Source organism: Alligator mississippiensis, chromosome 3 (assembly GCF_030867095.1).
Source record: "Alligator mississippiensis isolate rAllMis1 chromosome 3, rAllMis1, whole genome shotgun sequence".
NCBI lineage: Eukaryota > Metazoa > Chordata > Crocodylia > Alligatoridae > Alligator > Alligator mississippiensis.
This window is the reverse complement of record NC_081826.1, coordinates 280,130,826-280,151,277: the sequence shown is the minus strand read 5'-3', so window position 1 is coordinate 280,151,277 and position 20,452 is coordinate 280,130,826. Positions and strand designations below refer to the sequence as shown.

The window sequence follows — 20,452 nt, the reverse complement described above, 5'->3', positions numbered from 1 at the left end:
CATCCTCCTGGGTGCATGACCCACAGTCCCCTACCCCCTCCCTTGCCACAGCCTCGGTGCCCAGTCACCTTCCCCCAGTAGTGGAGATGAGGGAAGCAGAACAGCCCTGCCAGCCCCAGCCAGCATGCAACCTGACCCAGCCCAATGCGGTTCTGGTTGCAAAGCCGGAGACTGCACGATGTGGCACAGGGCCAGCTCAGCCCAGCCCCTCTGTGCTGCACTGCATGGGTCCCAATCTTGCAGCGAGGAACCTCATGCTGCTGGGACCAGCCAGGCCGGGCTGGCTCTGTGCCGCACCGTGCAAGTCCTGGCTCCAAGGCTCAGACTCATGTGGTGCAGCACAGAGTCAGTCCGGCCTGACTCATTCCAGCTGCAGCGTGCAGTTCCCTGCTGCAAGGCCGGGACCCACACAGAATGGTACAGAGGGGATGAGCTGGGCCAGGATGGCTCTGTGCTGTGCCACGTTAGTCCCGGCCTTGTAGCCAGGAACTGTGCATCACAGACAGGATGGGCTGGGCCGGGCTGGTTGCCATGCAGTCCCCAGCCTTGCAGCTGGATCCGCATTGTGCTGGCTCCATTCCACACCATGTGGGTCCTGGCCTTACAGCCAGAAACTGCGTGCTGTAGAAAAGACAGAATGGGCAGGGCTGGCTTCCCACCTCCCACCATACCCCCAGTGCATACCCATACCCTCCCACACCCCCCACCATATTCTCACACACACTGACACCCTCTCACCCCTACCATACCCACACCCACATCCTCCCATACCCTCCCACCCCAACCACATAGCCCACACCCATACCCCTCCACATTTCCCACCCTCCCCCACACACCCCACTCACCATACCCACACCTCCCACACCCTCAGACCCACCCCCAACCACACAATCCCCGCATACATGCCTTAGCGCCCCCCACACAATACACAAAAGTAAGAATATATTTTGAGCTATGATGCAACACCTCTAGATACACTATGCAAACACCAACAAATTGAGACAAAATATTTTTTTAAATAAAGTTAAAATAAGTTATAGTAGCTGTCTGATTTTTTTTTAGTATATGATTTTTTTTCCAGTTTCAAGATAACAACCCCCCCAAAAAAAGGAGTACTTCCGGGGCAAGAGGAGGGACTTTTGATGGAAATGTCAGGGGTTAGGGGCAGGACTTATAATCACAAGATGGCAACCAGGAGGCAGGACAAATTGCCAGGGGGCAGGGCTACCTATGCGGAGGGCCCCAACTAACAAAAACTCATTAAGCAGTCCTCCAGCCAAAATAATTACCTGCCCTTGGGATAGGGTGAGGGACTGGATGACCTTTAGAAGTTCTTTTTTTCAGCCATATTTTTCTATGATACTTTGATTCTATAAATAAATCTAGGTTCATAAAAGTGCATGGCACCTCCATAGTCATATGTGTTTGTACATGTATTCTCAACATGAACAAGATGCATTTGGGAATTATATTCAGAAAAAAGAGGCCATAAATTTACATGCATCTGTATAAATATGCATGCATATAAATGCAAACTGGCATTCTCTCCTGTGATTCTTGTCACCTTCTATATACTTTAGTTGTTGTTGCTGTCTCATTGAGAAATTTGGGAGCATAAGAAATATTGGTGTGCCATAACTTCTCCGCACAGCTTGAAATTCTGTTCTGTTACAACTTGTCCATGAAATACATTTCCCTCTTCCTGACAAAGGCAAAGATCTTGTTGATGCCTGCTAACTGAGTGTTGTGGTTTACCATTGCCAGTGTTGCTTTCTTTAGGTCCTTTATTATAGAAGAACCTCTTACTGTTGACAGGGGAAAGTACATGTGTATTATGGACTTCATAGCAAGTTAAACTGATAGTTAGGGTGACCTTGCTAACTATTACTCAGTCACTCATACATTTTTATTACTGCCTTTAAAAACAGTTACAGGACACTCAGAGTATAATCACATTATTATAAAAGATTTCCATTTCCCAAACCATTACTCTTCAATCAGAGACAGAGAGAACAGAACAGGATGGTAACAGATCCAGGAAGCAAGAGGAAGAGGAAAGCTTTTGACTTTCATTTCATCAGCTCCATTTCACAAATTAACACAGATTAATTAGAACCCATGAATATAAATGGTTTTAAAAATAAATAATGTATTGAAATGCAAGTTTTGTTCAAATTCTGCTGTGGGCACCTGGGAGTTCCTAAAGACAGTGCAGGGCTATCTTAATGCACACATTGCCTCCATTAACATTGATCCTACTCCCAATGATCTAATTTAATTTTGTTTAGAGATAACAAGCAAACCATGTAGGGAGCATTTCTGCGTTCCAAGAGTCTCGCCATTTAGAGAACATCCTATTTTTAGTTATCTGCAACTGAAATTCAACAGGAAGAAGAGCTGAACAGCTTCACAGATTGTTTTAAGGTCTGAATCCAGTGTGACCTCCTGTACACACATGCCAGAGAATTTCATCCAGTTACTCTCTTCTTGAGCTACTTGTGGTTGGCTAAAGCCCCTCTTCCAGAAAGGCATCCAGTCTGGAAAATTTTCCTGAAAAGTCTAATCATACCTACTTGGAGGCCCCTTTCCATTGCCAGGGAAATATAAAGGAGAAAGTAGTTGTAAAGTACACATTATTTTTTTAAATATTAGTGATAGTACATAAATTGGTAACCTACTGGGTTAGCCAGGAAGGGGGCAACATTAGAGTGTTTCCTGTCAGGATTCCCCAGCCCTGGACCTCTCCCCACATAGGTTGGGGACAGAGGGGGAAATCATGGCTTCATTGGAATAAGTAGGAGTTTTCTGACTGACTGTGATGGATCTAAGATTGACTTTCAAGGGGATGCTCTAGTGATCTTCTTTCCACCTGTGTTTATGTAACTGGGGTTTGAGTCCTATGGAACCTGGGAAGGAGATTAATAGCCAGATATTGGCAGCAGTAGTTATGATGAGCAGATTGATCATACATCTCTTGACAGAATTACTAGTAATATGGCAATATAGTGTTTGATGCTACGAGTGCTTGGAGGTCAGATAGGTAAGTTAATGAATCTAAATAAAATCATAAAAAGACTAAAAATAAACCAAATTATATCTTGCTATTGTCCTCTCTGATGCACCGTAGGGAAAGGTTTCTGTCACTCTGAGTTTAAAAGGGTGGTCATATGAGTGGAGACAGAAACAGAGAGAAAGGAAATTAAGTAAAGCAGCTGACCATGAAGGAAAGTATAATGCAAGAGGGTTAAGAGGAGAGGAAACAAGAAGATACAGGAAGAGAATGATACAAGGTAAGAGTCACTGATAGAAAAATAGGGCAACCCTGCCGCCCCCCCCCAACAACAACAAAAAACCAACCCAAAAAACAACAACCCAGCACTTTACCAGAAGAGGAAGAGCATCAGTTTGACCCAGTTCACCTACCATCTGTATAGCTCACATGCACTTCAGCGGGGCTTTTTGGTGCTTTTATGTAATAGCTGATTGAATCAGCTATTACATAAAAGCACCAAAAAGCCCCGCTGAAGTGCGTGTGAGCTATACAGACACTAGGCATACCGTGTCAAACTAATAATTCCTCTTCTGGGCATGTGCTGCACTTGGTGCGTGGGCATGCTGAGCTGCAAGTAAAGCACTGTTTTGTTTTGTTTTTTCAGATCTGTAAGCACCCTGAGCGGAGAGGGAGAGAAAGAAGATAGCTGGGGAGAGACAAAGAAAGAAAAAGGAAGAAAGACAAAGAGGCAAAGCAGGAGGATTTGAGAGAGAGAGACAAAAGCAAAAGCCAAGGAGGGGGAAAGAGGGAGAGACAACTGGAGAGCTTTTCCTATTAATAATTATTACTGATAAAGCCTGAACGTATGCTTAAGGAATGAATCAATGGATAGTGCCACCAGAATGCTAAACATGGAACATGAGAAAGATTTTAATGTCTGGTGTTCCTATGCATGCAGCATACACAGCTTGGAGTATCCTTTGGTCAATGAAGGCAACTGTCAGCATAATGGTGTTTAATGGTTACTCCTGACATTAGAATGTATTCCCTGAACACTAGATTTATAGCCCCAAGGAGATAGTCTGTCTTCGGAAAGGGAGTCTCATGCAATGAATGTCCATTTTATTAGCCACCATTCAGATGATCAATAGCAGTGTTTCATATTCTGGGTTTAACCCTGTTTTTACAGAACTTACCCTAAGGTAATAAAACCTTAGGATTCTACTAATAAAAATTTAACATGTATTGATATTCCTGATTAGCTGATATACAGCATTCAGATCTGAAATTACATAGAGTTTACATGTGAACACTTTTCTTTACAAATGTGCAGATTATGGTATTTTATTTATGTAGTAGAGAAAGGAAAATCTCAGGTTATGTTAATAGGCTTCCCAGAAGAGAAAATTAGTTGAATACTAGCGAGCTCCTGGGATTCTAATATGCAAATATACTACAGATTCTACCCAAATATTTTATTTCTAACTTATGATATTTTTGAGCCTCCAGTGATGAATTTCAGTTCTGTTCACTTTAGTGGAATTACTTGTGTGAAAAGAACCTATTTATGTGAATAAATATTTCTAGGATTGGCTCTTTGCTGTTTTTTAATACAATTATCAGAACTGGTCATCTGTATTTTTCATCTTAATTGCAGTAAATGAGTGCCTGCTCTTGGTATTTTGAGGACCAAGCAACAGTAGAAAACTTCTTCTGTAGCTCAAAAAAGGATATACCAACAGTTAGCTTTTGGTGGGATGTTCAGCAAAAGGAATTTTTTTTACAATATAATTTATCAGTGTAATTTCCCATTGCTAATAGTATTATACATTTCTGAACAAAGATGTAATTTAGTGAACTATTTGCTTAACTAGTCACTATGGCTGTATCTACATGAGCATGGACATTTTGTTCCCTGGGGATAACAAGCAGCAGCACAAGGTGTCTGTCCAGCCAGGCTCTGGTTTTGAGCAGTGTGTGCTGCCCTCATCTGCACCACCCTGCTTTTTTTTGTACAGGTTTTTTTCACCCCTGGATATCCCAGGGTCTAGCCCCCGCCTTCCCCGTGCTGCTAGCTTGCAATGTGGACAACAGCTGAATGTGTGATATGTAGCACTGCAGACGTGTTGGCAGCACCACATACTGCACAGCCATGCTCATCTGGACACAGCTTATAGCCTCATCCAGGTAACAAATACCTAAACACTAAACAGCCAGCTCAGTTCTGATGGCACATTTTGACTGGGTTTTGGTTTTCTAGTTACTGTGAATTTCCACCCTGTCTTTTATACTTTGGTAATTAAGGAAGCTAAATCACCAGCTAATGAAAACAAGTACTACAATCTACCATCTAGAGTGGTATGGCTGGAATGTGTTGGTTGAAGACACAGTTGTGATCTTATGATTAAGCGTATACTACCCTTTGTTAGTGCTCACAGAATGAGTTTAATAATGAAATAAAATATGAGGAACCAAATTCTGGACTGACTTTAAAGTCACTAGGAACTGTACCCATCTAAAAAAGCAGGACTGCAAATAATATCTACATTTTATTTGATATCTTCTTTAAAGGAATGGGAATACATTTTCACTTACCAAAAAAACCCTTCACTAAATGAATGTAAATAATATTAATCTATATTTAAACTTACTTTACATTGCAAAAATGAATCTTAATTTGCATAAGAATCAAAACTACAGTATAAGGAGAAATTTGGCTCAAAATTTAGGTTTCTAAAAATAATTTTTCCAAGATTCTTTGTCCAATTGAAATGTTCAAACAAAAAAATGTAAAATGATTTTCATTAATGTGTGTGGATTCCTGGTCAATGTTAGCAACCCAAATGGAAAGGAAAAAGCAACAAGCATAAATTCTGAAAATCAAAATACGTTCAATTTAAAAATTCAAGGTGTTATGTGAAACTTAGGTCAAAAGGGAAGATATTTTTCTCCCAACAATGCCAAATTGATCTATAAAAGTGTGATCTAAATTGTGTAAACTTGCATCAGATCCTGTAATACATATCTGAGTTTATATCCTTTTCTTCCAAGATCACAATCATTGCATTATTACTATGTGTGGGCTGCTGCATCATGAAGTCCTTGTTATTTTAGCTGCTACAAAGCAGTGCATGTGCCATCTTCCTGATACTGCCCTGCTAGAAACTAAAGGCATTGTCACAGCATCATGCAGTCTAATCTAATCTAAATTCTAACCCAGATGCCCAAAAAGTATGGCACAGGATACCCATGTCTTCAATTATATATGTGTGTGTATATATATATATATATATATATATATTCAATTGAATATATTCATTTGTATATGCAATTATATTTCATATCATGCCATCTTTTTCACGTTTTCATAGGCAGAGAGAGATTTCAGGCACACATCAGCCATGCAATAGCTAGGTAATGGGCCAAATTCCATTCCTCATCCCTAAACCAAGTGTATATATTCCCACTAAGAGGACAAAGCTGGTGAATAGATCAGATTCATGGAACCATCAGAGGACTTTTGGTAAAGAATGATGCTGACTACACCAGAGATTAAGGAAGTTTTAAGAGCTATGTTTCAGCTCAGTAAGGAATGAAAATGAAAATGAAAATCATGGGTAGTATTGGCATACCCAAGAAATCAAATGGCTCTGTGAATCACATTAACAAAGACGTTCAAGTCAAATAGCTCCTTTTCTTTCTGTTACATTATGCTTATCAGAAGCATTCTGCCAATATGTTTGGGATCTGAAGCTGGATAAAAACCTCTGTAAGCATAATAATATCCCAACAAAAGGGAATTTGTGACAACCGTTTAGAGAATGCAGAGAGAGTGGATTCTTTCCTCCTCAGTTCCCATATGCCCAGTCACTGATACATTTTAAAAATAAGAAAATTGATTTACAAATAAGAAATTCCTAAGAATCATGTATGAAATCAGTGTTGTACAGTACCTTGTCTACCAACTGTACCAAAACAGCCTAATGAGTTAAAATCATACGTATATAAATATATCTGAATGGTGATAGATACTTAGATAGATACTCAAATAATGGCAGAAATTCATATATTACCAAGTGTACGGAAAGAGAAGCTTCATCCACAATAATCATAGTTAATCAACGTTAGCTCAGCCATACAGACCGCAATATGGTGCAGTTAGGAAGCTCTGATCAGTGTAACCCGAACTGAAGTCAATTATATTACTTTAGTGTAATGGAGGTAGAACTTAGCCCACATCATGTAACTGAGGGAATTAGTCAGCAGTTTCTGATATAATAAAAGAGGAACAATTCCATCGCAAGCCATTCTGGGTTCACTTTATCTTTCCTTTCATGGCTACAAATGAAAATAACTAGAATTAGGGGTTACATCAAATGTTAGTGGGTCCTATTAATGAAGTGCACTCAACCGAAAAGCTAGAGAAAGGGACAACAACATCAAAATCATCACCCTTAATTCTGCAACTACATCCACTAGTCCTTATGGGAAACCCCAGTGAGGTTCTGTATGGACCCAAAAGTAACAGATCCAGTTATAGGATCAAACCTTTTTAAGCATCACATTCTGTTTGGTGCTATAGGAGTTTAAATCCAGCATATTTTTCAGATTTTCATTGGCATAACTGAGACCAGAATCTGGTGTGTCGGTTTAGTTGAAGACAGTGGTAAAACTTTCCAAAATGGTTCTGATCTTTACCAGAAGTTGGTGGTACTAATCTTATTTCTGTATGAGAATCATGTACTTAGGTCAGAGACTCATAATTCAGAGCTATATTTCTGAGCTTCTAAATTCAGACACATTGAGCTATGATTTGTTCCCATCTCTAAAATAAATACAATGTATATAAACTTTGATCTTGCTCCCTTTTTGCTTTGTTTGCTACAGGATTGTAATTAGGTGCTTCATCTGTAAAGTTTTGTACGTGAAAGCTCACTGCTGGATCCAGATTACATAAGGTTTATAATTTGTCCTTGTGCAAAGTGCATAAGTCCCCTGTATCCTGCATTTAATCAGAGTTTAAATCTTGGCTACAATCCAAGTTGTGATATTTTTCTTTAATGCCCCAGGATGTATTTGATACTAAGGTAAATGATTCTCATTTACACTAAGAAACTATAGGCTTCAGTACAAATGTGAATCATACCAAACAATGCTGATAGTTTGCTTAGGCTGATACTGAAAATTGGAAAAGTACCCTTAGGGTGTCCTTTTTGAAGAAGAGATTTTACTTCAAAAGAAAGACCCTGAAATTATGAATCTCAAAAGAAAAAAAATAATCATAGAAGGAACAGTGTGTATAAATGTCTATAGCAGAGCATTTTAAAACTGAATAGAAAATCAGTGTACTGAAATCTTTTTACTCTGTAGCTAATAATTTAGAAGAATTTCTTTTCAATAGCTGGTTGAGCAACAAACAGGATTTGAAGGCATCTAGGATTTAGTACCTCTTTAACAAGAATTATAACAGAAACAGTATCATGGGGATAAAGTCTGAGGACAAAGTAAAAGTTTAAGACCGCAGATGCCAAGTACATTAAGAAATCCTATAACCAGCACAGACAAAAATAAGCAGCTTGAAATGCCATTTACTAGGTGCCTGATTTCCTTGTAATGCAAATAGTCATACAAAATATGCAGGAATGTGGTTTGCTTTGGGTTGAATGGGAAAAGGAAATTGATTTACAAATCAGGAATGGAATGGAAACCTTACAGAAAAAGCTGAGACAGAATAACTCTCTCTGCATGATATGCAGTAAATATGGCTTGTAACTTACTTTACCCTTAGGAATTGGTCTGATGTTTAACAATATTAGACATTACAACACAGTAAAGGTGTTCTTCATTGTAATGAGGCACTGAGGATTTTAATCTTGAGTTATCCTTCTTGTCCGTTTAAATCTGCTGGGCCAAATTCTCCTCTCTTGGACAACCCCTTGCTTTTAACAGCATTGCACTGGTGTAGCTCAGAGGAAACTATGGCTCTTTACATTTCAGTGTAGTTAAAAGCAACATGTTCACTGCCTGTCCTCAGGGAGCTAAAAAATCTAAGTGTGAAAAATAAGGTGTGCACATTTCCCCTCCACACTATAGAAGCCTCCAAGCCCCTGTAAAGCTCCAAGGACAGCCTGTAGGTGACATTATTAAGGAGCCAGCTAGTAGTGCTGAGGCCTGAGGTTCCCTCACCAGACGGCTTTCATCTCCAGCTGTTCCCCAAGATCCATGGGGCTTATGGGTTTGGACATGTAACCTCTTCCACAGGAAAGAAAATCCTCTTCTTTCTCCTATGGAAAAATGAGGAGGAAGATGGATGAGTTGAAAATTTCCATTTCCATGGGGAGCCTGAGGCTCTAAGTTACTCAGTAAAATGATTAGAAAAGGGATGCAACATAACAGGTCATTTAAAATTGTACAGATTTGAAATGTCTTGTTGGTTCCGGCTGATAGTTTTTAAGAAGGCTCTGCTCTCTACCTTCAAAGGTCTGAATAGCCATTTGGATAGTTGCCTTCCTGCTTGTTGAGTTCTTTAGGGTTCTTTTGTAAGAAGAAACATGAGAATACCTTATCTATTTTTATATTTATAGATCTTTAAGGTTTTATCTGTTTCTACAAGGATCATGTAATCCTTTTGTTGTTTCTATGGACCTAATGCACTTTGAAAATTAAATTTAAAACTTCAATATGCTTTGGAAACACTTCGAGGATGATATTGCTGTGAAAATGACACATTAGATCATCAAGTCTATCCTCTTGCAAGTACTAGATGTGGTCCCAGTGGGAGGCTGATACTACAATGGGTATCAGCCAAAAGTCCAAAGGGCCAAGAGATGATTTTTCTTGTGGTTAAAAAGCATAAAGTGTCATTCATACTAGCAATGAAAACACTCAGGCACCAACTCTTACAACATGGTGATAAGTCTAAGGGGAAGAAAAGGAAAATTTTTACCTCTTTTGTTTAAGAAGAAGTAAACCAGTCTCTTGTATGCATTCCTACCGCTAAATGTTTTGCTAAAAATATTGCAAGAGGCTGTTATCCCCTTACTTTCTCAGGGAGAGAGAAGTTGAAGAAGTGCATCTCTGGAGAGAGATAGTGGAGAAGTGTTCCCATCCTCACCTAGGCAAACAAAATCACGTCTCCATCGGTTCTGTTCGGCTGTGGCAGTGCCAACAGGGACAGGATATGTAGGGCAGGAGGAGCTAGGAAGCAACTGCCTTTTATGGCAAACTTCCTAGGATCCAGTTGATTTCTGATAATGAACCACTGAAGGATTTAACAGAAACAACGTCATCTCCCCTTTATGACTTCTGTTCCCACAGTAGAAGGGAAATATGCAGATGGAGGTCCCAACCCTTGGCAGAGCAGCCTTGCTGCCATGAAAAAAAAAAGGGGGGGGGGGGAAGGGGAAGCCAGTGAGAAGGATCTCATAGACATTATATATTGATAGTATATGACCAGTCATGCACAAGAATGCAATGCAGGCATAGAAGAGGCTCAGACAAAGTATCCCATGCCAGGATTTGAAGGAGAAAGTTGTAAAGAGGAATATATGGGGGAGGGAACAGAAAAGCAGGAGGAAGAGCTGGTACCATGAGAAACAAATCTCTAAAATAAGCAGTGGGCAACTCATCCAGCCCCATGAGTTGGATGAGTAACATGAGGCTGGTCTGTGGGTCAGTTATGGTACAAGGGGTTGGTCTGCAGACCCAATTCAGCATGTGGAGACACATCATCTGGCCTCAGGGCTCCCCATGGGTCTGGAAATTTGGTAGTGGGACAAGTAGCAGCAGCACTAATTGCCATGGCCCCAATGCCACAGCAATTAACACTGCCACTGGTCTCCAGCAGCCAAATTTCTGGATCATTGGGAAGCCCTGAGGGCCAGATGATATCTATGGGCCAGATCCAGCCTGCATGCCATATCTTGGTCACCCTGATCTAGACAGGTGACTTCAATTGTGCCAGGATTTCGCTTTGGCTCTTATATTATTTTTCTTGTTTTCCTTCCAAGTACCTGGATACAACTCCCTCTTTGCCCTAAAGTTTCATCTCAGTGCAGGGGCTTGTAAAAGAAGCCCTCTTTCTAGCTGTTTCTAGTCCTTTGAATTTTTTCATAGCATCTCCACCAGGCTACTCAGAGCAGGGATTGTCAATTTTTTGTCTCTCACAGCATGGCGTGCATTGGTGGTGCTAACAAAGACTAGACAGTCAAATAGTAAGGGATTAGTAGTCTGCTCTGGATACCCTGAAATGGAGGCAAAGGAAGGACACTGAGTAACTCCACTCTGTCCTAACAAGTTATTAAAAAAATAAAAGAGCTGTGATGGGAGCAGATATAAAGTGCTTATGCTGTAACCCTCCTAAACTTATTTATTAGAGACAGAGCCCAGCACTTGTGGGAGACATCTGTGAAAAGGGTAAAGAAAATCATTTTTGTAAGCATAGAATAACAATGGAACAAAAACATGTCACTAAATCTGAAAGCAAACTTTCTTAATGGCTCCTAAGGAGAAAAATGGCTCAGGATTAGCAAGACAAACTATATTTGGACTGGATATAATAAAACTTGAACCAGTCCAACAAGAAATGGGAGTGTGGCAGAACAGTGAGAGACCATTTTTGGTCTCTGAAATAAAGATTAAGGAGCTTAAACAGAGGAAGGTGAAGCAGTCCAAAATTCTGCTTTATTTTGTATCTGGTTTCTGGAAGGAGATATGATCCATATATATGCAGCCAACAATTAACACAAACTAGGTAAAAAAAACCTGTTAACATAGTATAAGGAAACTGATGGTTAGTTCAAGTCACCTATGCTCTTTTCCCTGTTCTAACCAGGCTTAAGGTCTACGTGGTCCAAGTATAGCTTGGAGAAGCATAAGGGCTGCTCTAACTTACACTTGGCTGTGCTAACTCCCTAAGGGCCTTTTCCAGGAGCTGAGATTAGCCAGTACAGGAAAATATCCTTCTTGTCTCTGACATGCATCCTGTGCACAGGAATAAGGGGGTGAGCTGTCAAGACAGCCCTTATCATCAGTACTGTGTGTCTGAGAAGCATACAGCAGCAATATGATTCCTTCTTGCTCTGGCATGACTCAGAGACTAGAATCTATCTACTGGCTGTAGCAATAACTCTTACATAGCGCTTCCTCCTTATAGATCTCAATATGCTTGATAGAGGAAGACATGTACATCTAGGAAGTGTGAAACAGACAGTTGAAAGTGGCCACCCAAGATGCTGCAGCAGCTCAGTAGCATAATCCAGAAGAGAATCCATGCCTCCAGGTTCCCAGTCTTACGTTCTGTCCTGTGGCGATGAAGAACTGTTTTGAACCCATAAAATACTCCTATGTCAAAGCCCTTGCAGGTGGCAAAGCAGAGCAGTGGTAGCCCAGAATAAATCTGCTGTCCCTCTGTGGTATGGAAGAGAGGCTAACAGCTCCTGTGTATGGACCTCTTGCTTGCCAGCTGCCAAGTGAACTGGAAATGGCCCTTAGGTTGTTAAAGAAAAATAAAAAAGAGATTACTTTTAAACAGAATGAGGTTTCCAAAGCCATCAGCTATTTTTAGGAACCCAAAGGGGAACATGTGGAGGAAACTGGAAGCACGGTCTTGCATAAAAGGGTGCTAATTTAGAGGGTCATCAGACAAATTAAGATAATTTAAGAAATCTAAGCAAACTGTGTGTGGGTAGCTTGCAAGAGCACTATCCTGAACTATAGTTTTGAGAAAATGAACAATACTTCACTCTGTTTAGTCAGTAATCTATTCACTAGATCACCATCAGTGAGAAGTATGCAATCATGAAGTTTGGCAGACAAGGTTCTTTGGGTAAATCTGATATCTTTGACTAGACCAACTCAAATAGTGGGAAAAATTCTTCTTAGCAAGCTAACAAACACCCTTATTCAGGCTGAGGAAGCGTCTGCAGATGGTCTGTGCTCTTCCCGGATAGAGTGGTAAAGCAGCCAGAGGCCAGTGTATATGCAAGGAAGCCAGTAGATTAAAAAAAAGATATTGGATTTACCCAAAGAACCTTGTCTATGTTCTTAGACCAAAACAGCTACAACCTACACCCCTCAATCATGATGTGTGAATTTGCTGTCGACTGCAAGTATATTATTTATTACATACAACCACACCCCTCACACATCAAAACTCATCACCCCTTTGTCAATCCAAAGATGATAGGATAAATTAACAAAAATCAAAATATTTAAAATTTAAGAGATCTGATTTGCTACATCATTACACCAGTTTCATGCTGGTGTTTCTAAATCTGTTGGTTGGTCTGAAATTGCACTGTAACCAGATTGTTGGAAGAATCTGCTAAAAGAATACATAGTAATTGTTAACTCAGCCATAGTGGATATAGGCAATGTTTTCACAGAATCCTGAAGAAGTCGGGCTGGAAGGGCTCTCCAAAGGTCATCTAGTCCAACCCTTGCCTCAGGCAGGATCACCCCTCTACAAACCATCCTGTACAAATCCATAATCTAAACTCTTAGTAAAACTATCGTGAACCCTGACACAACACGAGACATAATACCCTAACCTGCCACAGGTAAAGTAGGAGAACCAGGCCACCCTACATCCTGCTTCTGTAAATGTTTGTCAATATATGCTCAAGAGATCCCACATAGAAGGCCACACCCTACAGAGGGGGAAAAACCCCCACAGTCCATACCAATCTGACCACAGGGTAATATTCCTTCCTGACCCCAAATACGATGATCAGTCAGACCTGGAGCGGGAGGGGCAAGACTCTCTAACCAGGAACCTCTGGCTTTTAAGTCCCACCAGAAGCATTGGGACACCCATCAAAATCCCCAGCCTTGGCTGCAGCCAACACCCGGTGCATCTTGAGGAAGGCTAAAATACACCGTGACACAGGTAGCAGAAAGGAGAGGAGGGCACAACCAACAAATATGTACCTTTATTTTAAAGGTATATATTTACAGCAGAAACAGGAATAAACAAATACTACAATATGTAATGCTGTAGCTAACACTGCTGTAAAAAAAAGGTTTTCTTATTTTTCTGGGTTTCAGGAGTACTTATACCCATGACTTTGTGCTTTATAAGAAAGAAAAGGGGCCTGGTGCATTTGTGACTATGCTCTCACAGTTAAAACAACTGTCACTGCACCCAATGGGGATCACCAGTTCATTCAGATCAGCGCACTTCCCCGTGACACTGGTGCGGTCTGTGTCACACCACTATTTGCGGCTGCTCTAACCACAGCCGTATGGAGAGGAAGTGCTCACTTCCTCCCAGTGCTGTCCACTGTCTGAGGCTGGTGGATCCTCAACAAGAGGGAGATGGTGCTGGGGTGTGAGAGGCTGGCTGGTGTTACCAGTCCCTGGCTATAGTCGGTGGTGGCTTTAGGGTTGTTGGGGCTCTTGGCAAAACAGTCATTTGCGGCCCCTTAGAGGCATAAGTTGAAGAAAGAACAGCTTTAAATAAGTTGGAGAAAGAAAGAGCTTTTTAACATTGAGTTATATTCTAGGTTCATTGCATCTTCTATGTTGGCCCATCTACAACACAAATTCCTCACAGGGCATAAGCTGATAGCCAATGTAGGGCCCTGGGCAGTCATCCGGTTTCTCCTTCCCTAAGGCTGCTGCTGCTATGGTGGGGCGTGAGCTGCAAGACAGAGGAAGGCTGCAGATCCGGTGCCCGGCGGGCCCCTGCTGGCAGCATGGATGCGGCCCTAGCTGGGGAACAGGGAGGGAGGGAGAGGGGCTTCCTGAGGGGGAACCAGCTGTGGCACAGGGCAGGGCAGGTGGGGAAGCTCAGGGCCGCTGGTCTCTGTTCCAGGAGGGCCCAGCTGTGGGGCCCAGGCAGGGCCGGACACAGGCGTGGGCGAACCAGCCACCCGCCCAGGGCCCAGGCGGAAAGGGGGCCAGAAAAGGGGGACTTGGAGGTCATGACTGACCACAAGATGGAACATGAGCCACCAATGCGATGCCACAGCTGGCAAAACAAACAAAACCCTGGCTTGCATTTATTGATCCATCTCAAGCAAGACCTAGGATGTCATCCCCTGTTGTACTCAGCCTTGGTGAGGCTGCAGCTGGAGTACTGCATCCAGTCCTGGGCCCTGCACTTGAAGAAGGACGTGGAGAAGCTTGAGCGAGTTGGGAGAAGAGCCACGCGCAGGATAAGAGGGCAAGAGGACAAGCCCTATGAGGACAGGCTGTGAGACATGGGGCTCTTCAGCCTGGAGAAGCAAAGGCTCAGGGGGACTTGGTGGCTGCATGTAAGTATATAAGCACCAGGATCTGGGGGAATGTCTGTTCACGGGAAGACGAGGTCTGACGGTCACAAACTCCTCCAAGACTGTTTCAGGCTGGACATAAGGAAAAACTTCTTTACTGTCCGAGCCCCCGGGGTCTGGGACAGACTCCCTGCAGAGGTGGTGCAGGCACCTCCTCTGGACTCTTTTAAGAGACATTTGGATGCTTATCTTGCTGGGATCCTTGGGCTCCAGCTGACTTCCTGCCCCCGGGGCAGGGGCCGCACCCCGCGCACCCGCAAGGTCCCTCCCAGCCCTCACCTCTATCAAATCTGTGAAAAATGGTCATTTTTCGATGATGATTATTACGAGTATCGCTGGCGAAGGGGGGCTGGCACTGAAGTGACCCCAGGACCACCGCGACCTGGTCAGAGCAGGGCAGAGCCCCTTCCCCGACCCGCGCGGGGCCGGGCGGCGCACGCGGCCGCGAGGGCTGGTTCCCGCCCCGCCCCCCACGCACCCACGCGGGCGAGGGGCTTCGCGCGGCACGTGACTCCTCCAGACCCCCCGCCCGGCGGCGGTCACGTGGCCCAGTGATGTCACGGGCTCCCGGGGGCGGGGCCCGTGCTGCTCCGGCGCCTGCAACTACTTTCCCGGGGCGGCGGCGGCGGAGCCGGTCCAGGTCCCACGCGGTGAGTGTGTCCGGCGCGGGGCCCCGGGGAGCTCGCCCCATCCCATCCCGTCCCGTCCCGTCCCGCGCTCCTTGCCCGAGCAGGAGGCAGCGCAGCCCGTCCTGCCCCCCGGGCCTGCTCCGTCCCTGGTCCCGCCAGAAGTGTGGCCCCCCGCGGGGTCCCGGCCCGGCCCGCCCGTGGAGGACACCTTTGTGTCGGCTCGGCCCGCGCCTCCCCGCCCCGCGCTCGTGTCCCGGCGCCCGCTCCGGGGCAGCGGCGGGGCGGGCGTCGCTGGAGCCGCGCCCGGGCTGTCTGGCGCTGGCTTTCCGGCCGGTCCCCGGGCGCGCTCCGGGAGCAGGGGCCTCCCAACGACCCCTCCCGGCCCCGCTTCAGAAACGCACCCGTCCCCTCGCGATGCCCAGCGCGGCCGCCCGCCCGGCGCGTACACACCGGCCACATGGCAGGGGCACGAGTCCGCGGGAGACCGCTGCTCCTGCTCACCTGGGCGGGAGGGTTTTTAGCAGCACGGAGCTCTTACGTTTTGCCTCCTTTCCCCACTGGGGCAGGTGCTCGCCAAGGAAGGGCTCCCAGAAGCGGGTGGAAGTTTTTTGTTTTTCTTTTAAAGGCAGGTCTAGATTGTGGTGGAAGTTGCTGACACCGTGTTAGCTCCAGCTGCGATAATGGCCCGCTGTAATTAATTCATTCTCATCGTGCTCGGTTTTTTTATTGCCTGAATGATTAATAGATGAAATGACATTAATTCCACCAATAGATTTTGTTAAAAAAAAATGCAAAGCTTTAACCTATTGTCTTCTGCCTAGATGGCAAAGATTAAAATAAGCAAAGGAGAACTATTTTTCGAACTTTAACCATCCAAGTCGGGGGTTAGCAACCTTTCAGTAAGGGGGAGGGGGTGGGCACGAATTAACAGCACAGAAATGAGGAGGGCCCAAGTGTGCAGTTTGATTGTGGCTTGGATCTTCAACAGCAGTGTGACACCGGGTGGCTCCTTCACAAAGCACAGGTACAGGGACTTGCCCCAGCTCCTTGTGGTCTGTTAGCAGCAGGAAGGAATCTCCCAGCAAAGCAACCCCCTTCTTGCAAACTCTAGGGAGAGACCGTTTCTTGCCCTGCAGACCCAGGGGGAGTTGGGGGCAGGCACCCTTGCTCCCACACTGATTAAAGGCGGGTTCCCCCATGCACGCCAAACCACAGCTGCAGGTTTATACCTGCAGAGCGTTCCCATTGCTGCAGTCTAATAAGCGCAGCCCCACACAGACTGTTCCCTGACTGCCTCTGTTTCATCAGGGACATGCTGGAGCTGCTGTTCCAGTCCCTGCTGTTACTGCTGATTTCCAGTGTGTGGCCTGCCAAGCTCTGGGCGAGCAGATGGTGAGTGCTCTGGATGTGTGAAGGAGGCGTGTTGGCCACGCGGTCCATTCTGCACCATATATGTGGCAATAGCTGCAGCAACAGGGACTAGAACAGGCGCCAGCATGTCCCTAACCAGCTCTGTGCCTGGTGCAGAACAGCTGTGGGATGCGTGGAGGAACCACAGTTGCAGCCATGTAGGTCAGTCTGTACCCCGCACTTGGTTGCAGCAGTAGGAACTGGGACAGAAGCACCAGTATATCCATGACCAGCCTGGTACACGGTGCAGAAGGGACTGTTCAGCTGCAGCTGTGAAGCTGTTTTGCACCATGCTGGTCAGGGTGGTGCTGGTGTGTCTGTCCCAGTCCCTACTGCTGCAGCTGCTGCTAGGCACATGGTGCTTGCAACTCTTCCATATGGCTGAAAGCTCACTGTGCTTTCAGGTGCTCCTTGTGATCAGCAGGGGTCTGGAGCTTGCTGGACTGGATCCAGCTTACTGGTCAATGTTGCTGACCCTGCTGGCTTTGGTGACTTAATTTTTTTTTCCCATCAGAAGTTACAAATTATAGTCCCTGGCAATAGCTCTTCTATTCTCCACGATGCTTAAATGCTATGTAAAGATATTGTTGTATATTAGATACTGAAGAAGGAACATATTGCTTATCCCAACCTAAGTAATAAGTTATGGCAGAAGCTATAATTACTAAGCTGCTTTAGACAACCATGGACGTCAGGAAAGATGATTGGGTTCAATTCAGTATTGTCATTTGTAGCTAGAAGCTGATGGAAACCGTTGTAGAAGACTATGGCAGTGATTCACAAAGGGTATGCCGAGGCACACTAGTTTGCCATGAGGGTGGCAGAAATGTGCTGTGACAGATGGTGCTTTTCTTCCTTTTTTTTTTTATATGTAAAGTTGGGGGGACATAGCCTGCGTGGAGAGCTGGACAGTGTAGAGTGCAGTGTGACTGTGGCCCTGGGGTGCCGGCGGGATGCGGTAGAGGCAGTTTGTAGGTGTCTGATCCTGGTGCGCGTCCTTAGTGGGAAGCTGCACGTGCACTGCAGCCAGGGAGCAAGGGGCTGGGGGAAGATGTGGTGGCACTGGGACTGGATGCCTGCGGACTGCTGCTGCTGTACCCTGCCTGTACCCTGGGGTCACTGGTTGTGCTGTATACCTGGGCACACAGCTGCATCCTGCTTGGCATGCCTGCTGTTCTCCCTCACACTGGGTAGGTAGGTGCAAGTTCTGTCCCCACTCCCTCCTCCCCACTTCCCAGGTCCAGCTGATTTGTGGGGGTCTGGGAGCCCTCTCACCTGGCCCCACCCCACAGATCTCCAGGGTGCCCTTGCCAACAAGTATCTGTGCCCCACTCCTTGCCTCAGCCATGCTTGTAACTAGAACTGTGCAAAACACCATCGTTTCGTTTCAGCATCCCTTTTGCCATTTTGGAGGGACAGTGTTTTGTTTTGTCGTTTTGTTTAATTTCGAAGTACTGTTCTGTTTCGTTTCATCAAAACTGTTTTGCTGTTTCAATGCGTTTCGACGTTTCACCCATAGGCTCTAACGGGGGAATCATGAGAATGCCTAAAACTTTGTAATTTCTTGCCTGATTCAGATGCAAACTTCAGGGATCGTAGCCCTTTCTGAGGGCATGAAGCCTGCCACGTTTCAAGGAGATATGTGCAGATGTTTCTGGGAAACTGCACCTCAAACTCTTTAAAGCAAAACTCGTGACACTTGCCAGAAGTGGCAGCCTCCTGTCATCCAGTGCAGATCCGGGGGCTTGCACACCTGGGAGGGCTGTGGGGCTGTGCCAGACTCCTCCTGGGGGTGTGATTCCCTGGATGTTCGCTGAATGACAGGAGGCTGCCCCTGCTACCTGGGACTGGCACTGGGCGCAGCCTGCATCCAGCACCAGGGAAGACTGATGCTGCCACTGGCCCCAGGCAGCAGTGGCAGTCTCTTATCATCCTGTGCACAGATCCATAGGCTGCACCCCTGGGGGGAGGAGGGGGTGCAGACCCCCAGATCTGAGTGAGATGACAGGAGGCTGCTGCTGTTGCCTGGGACCGGTGCTAGGCGCAGCCCGCTCCCAGTGCCAGGGAAGCCTGATGCTGCTGCTGGCCACAGGCAGCAGTGGCAGCGTCCTGTCATCTGACGCGCACTTCCAGGGGCCTGCACCCCCGGGAGGAGTCCAATAGTGCTGGGAGGGCAGGTTGAGCTCTGTGGGGCTGGCAGAGCTGGTTGAAGCCCAGCCCAGGTTCTCCTCGCCTCCTGCTGCCAGGCTCTCTGAGTGGCTCCGCAGCCCCACGGAGCTCAGCCTGGTGGTGGGAGGTGGAGCACAACTCCGGCTCTGCTCACCTCCCGCCACCAGACTGAGCTCCATGGGGCTGCAGAGCCACTTGGAGCGCAGCCCTGGCTCTCCCCTGCCTCCCGCCACCCAGCTGCTTTGAAACTCGAAACGTTTCACAACTTTTGAACCTTTTGAGCGCCCTCATTTTGTTTCAAAGCTTTCTGTTTCATTTCAATTTCGCTGTTTTGCGCTCGAAATGCATTGAAACAGCTTCGAAATGAAACACTCAGTGAAATTTTGCACAGCCCTACTTGTGACCTGGTGGCTTCTCAGGGCAGCACAGAGTTTGTTTACTGGGGGGTACAATGGAGCGCTTCTATGCCCCCCTGTTGGAGGGGCTGCTGCCCCATTTCAGTCTCCACCAAGGAGGATTTTCCCTGTGCCCCTACAGCTGCCAATTCTCCCAGCCCCCACTCTCTGTCTGTGACATGCATGCAGCTTCCAGCCACCACTAAGATCAGACACCCGCAAATTGCATTTGTGTTATCCCCCCACCAGCAGTTTTCACGGGTTCCCTTTCCAGGAGTGAAATATGCAGCCAATTTTAATCCAGAAAAAAGTGTGCCTTAAGTATCCAAATTTTGGGTGACACTGCACTGGGGTGGAAATTAGCATGAGCATGGTGGTAGAAGTTTAAAAGTCTCACTTCTTTCTAAGGCAGGGCTGTCCAGCTGTCAGTCTGCGGGCTGTACAGAACCTGCAAGGGGTTCATTTGTGACCCCCAGGCTCCCATCCTGCTGCTACTCCCCCCCCCCCCCCAATGTCCCTCTAGGTGCAACAGCAGCAGGAATCTCTAACCGCCCCCCGTGCTTTGCTCCTTGCCCCTATCCC

The 20,452-nt window shown here is 45.6% G+C and overlaps 1 protein-coding gene across 3 annotated transcripts in view; it reads left to right on the top strand.

The window, feature by feature from the left end:
- Nucleotides 1-15,828: 15,828 nt before the first annotated feature.
- The window catches only part of RAI14 (retinoic acid induced 14), a 129,388-nt gene continuing 124,764 nt past the window's right edge, over nt 15,829-20,452 (top strand). For 2 of the 3 annotated variants that reach the window (XM_059725233.1, XM_006266105.4), the window contains exon 1: nt 15,830-15,917. The gene's annotated coding sequence lies outside the window, so the exon portion shown is untranslated. Of the gene's footprint in view, nt 15,918-17,204; nt 17,289-20,452 lie in introns of all 3 variants that reach the window. The other variant, XM_014593986.3, reaches the window with a different exon arrangement.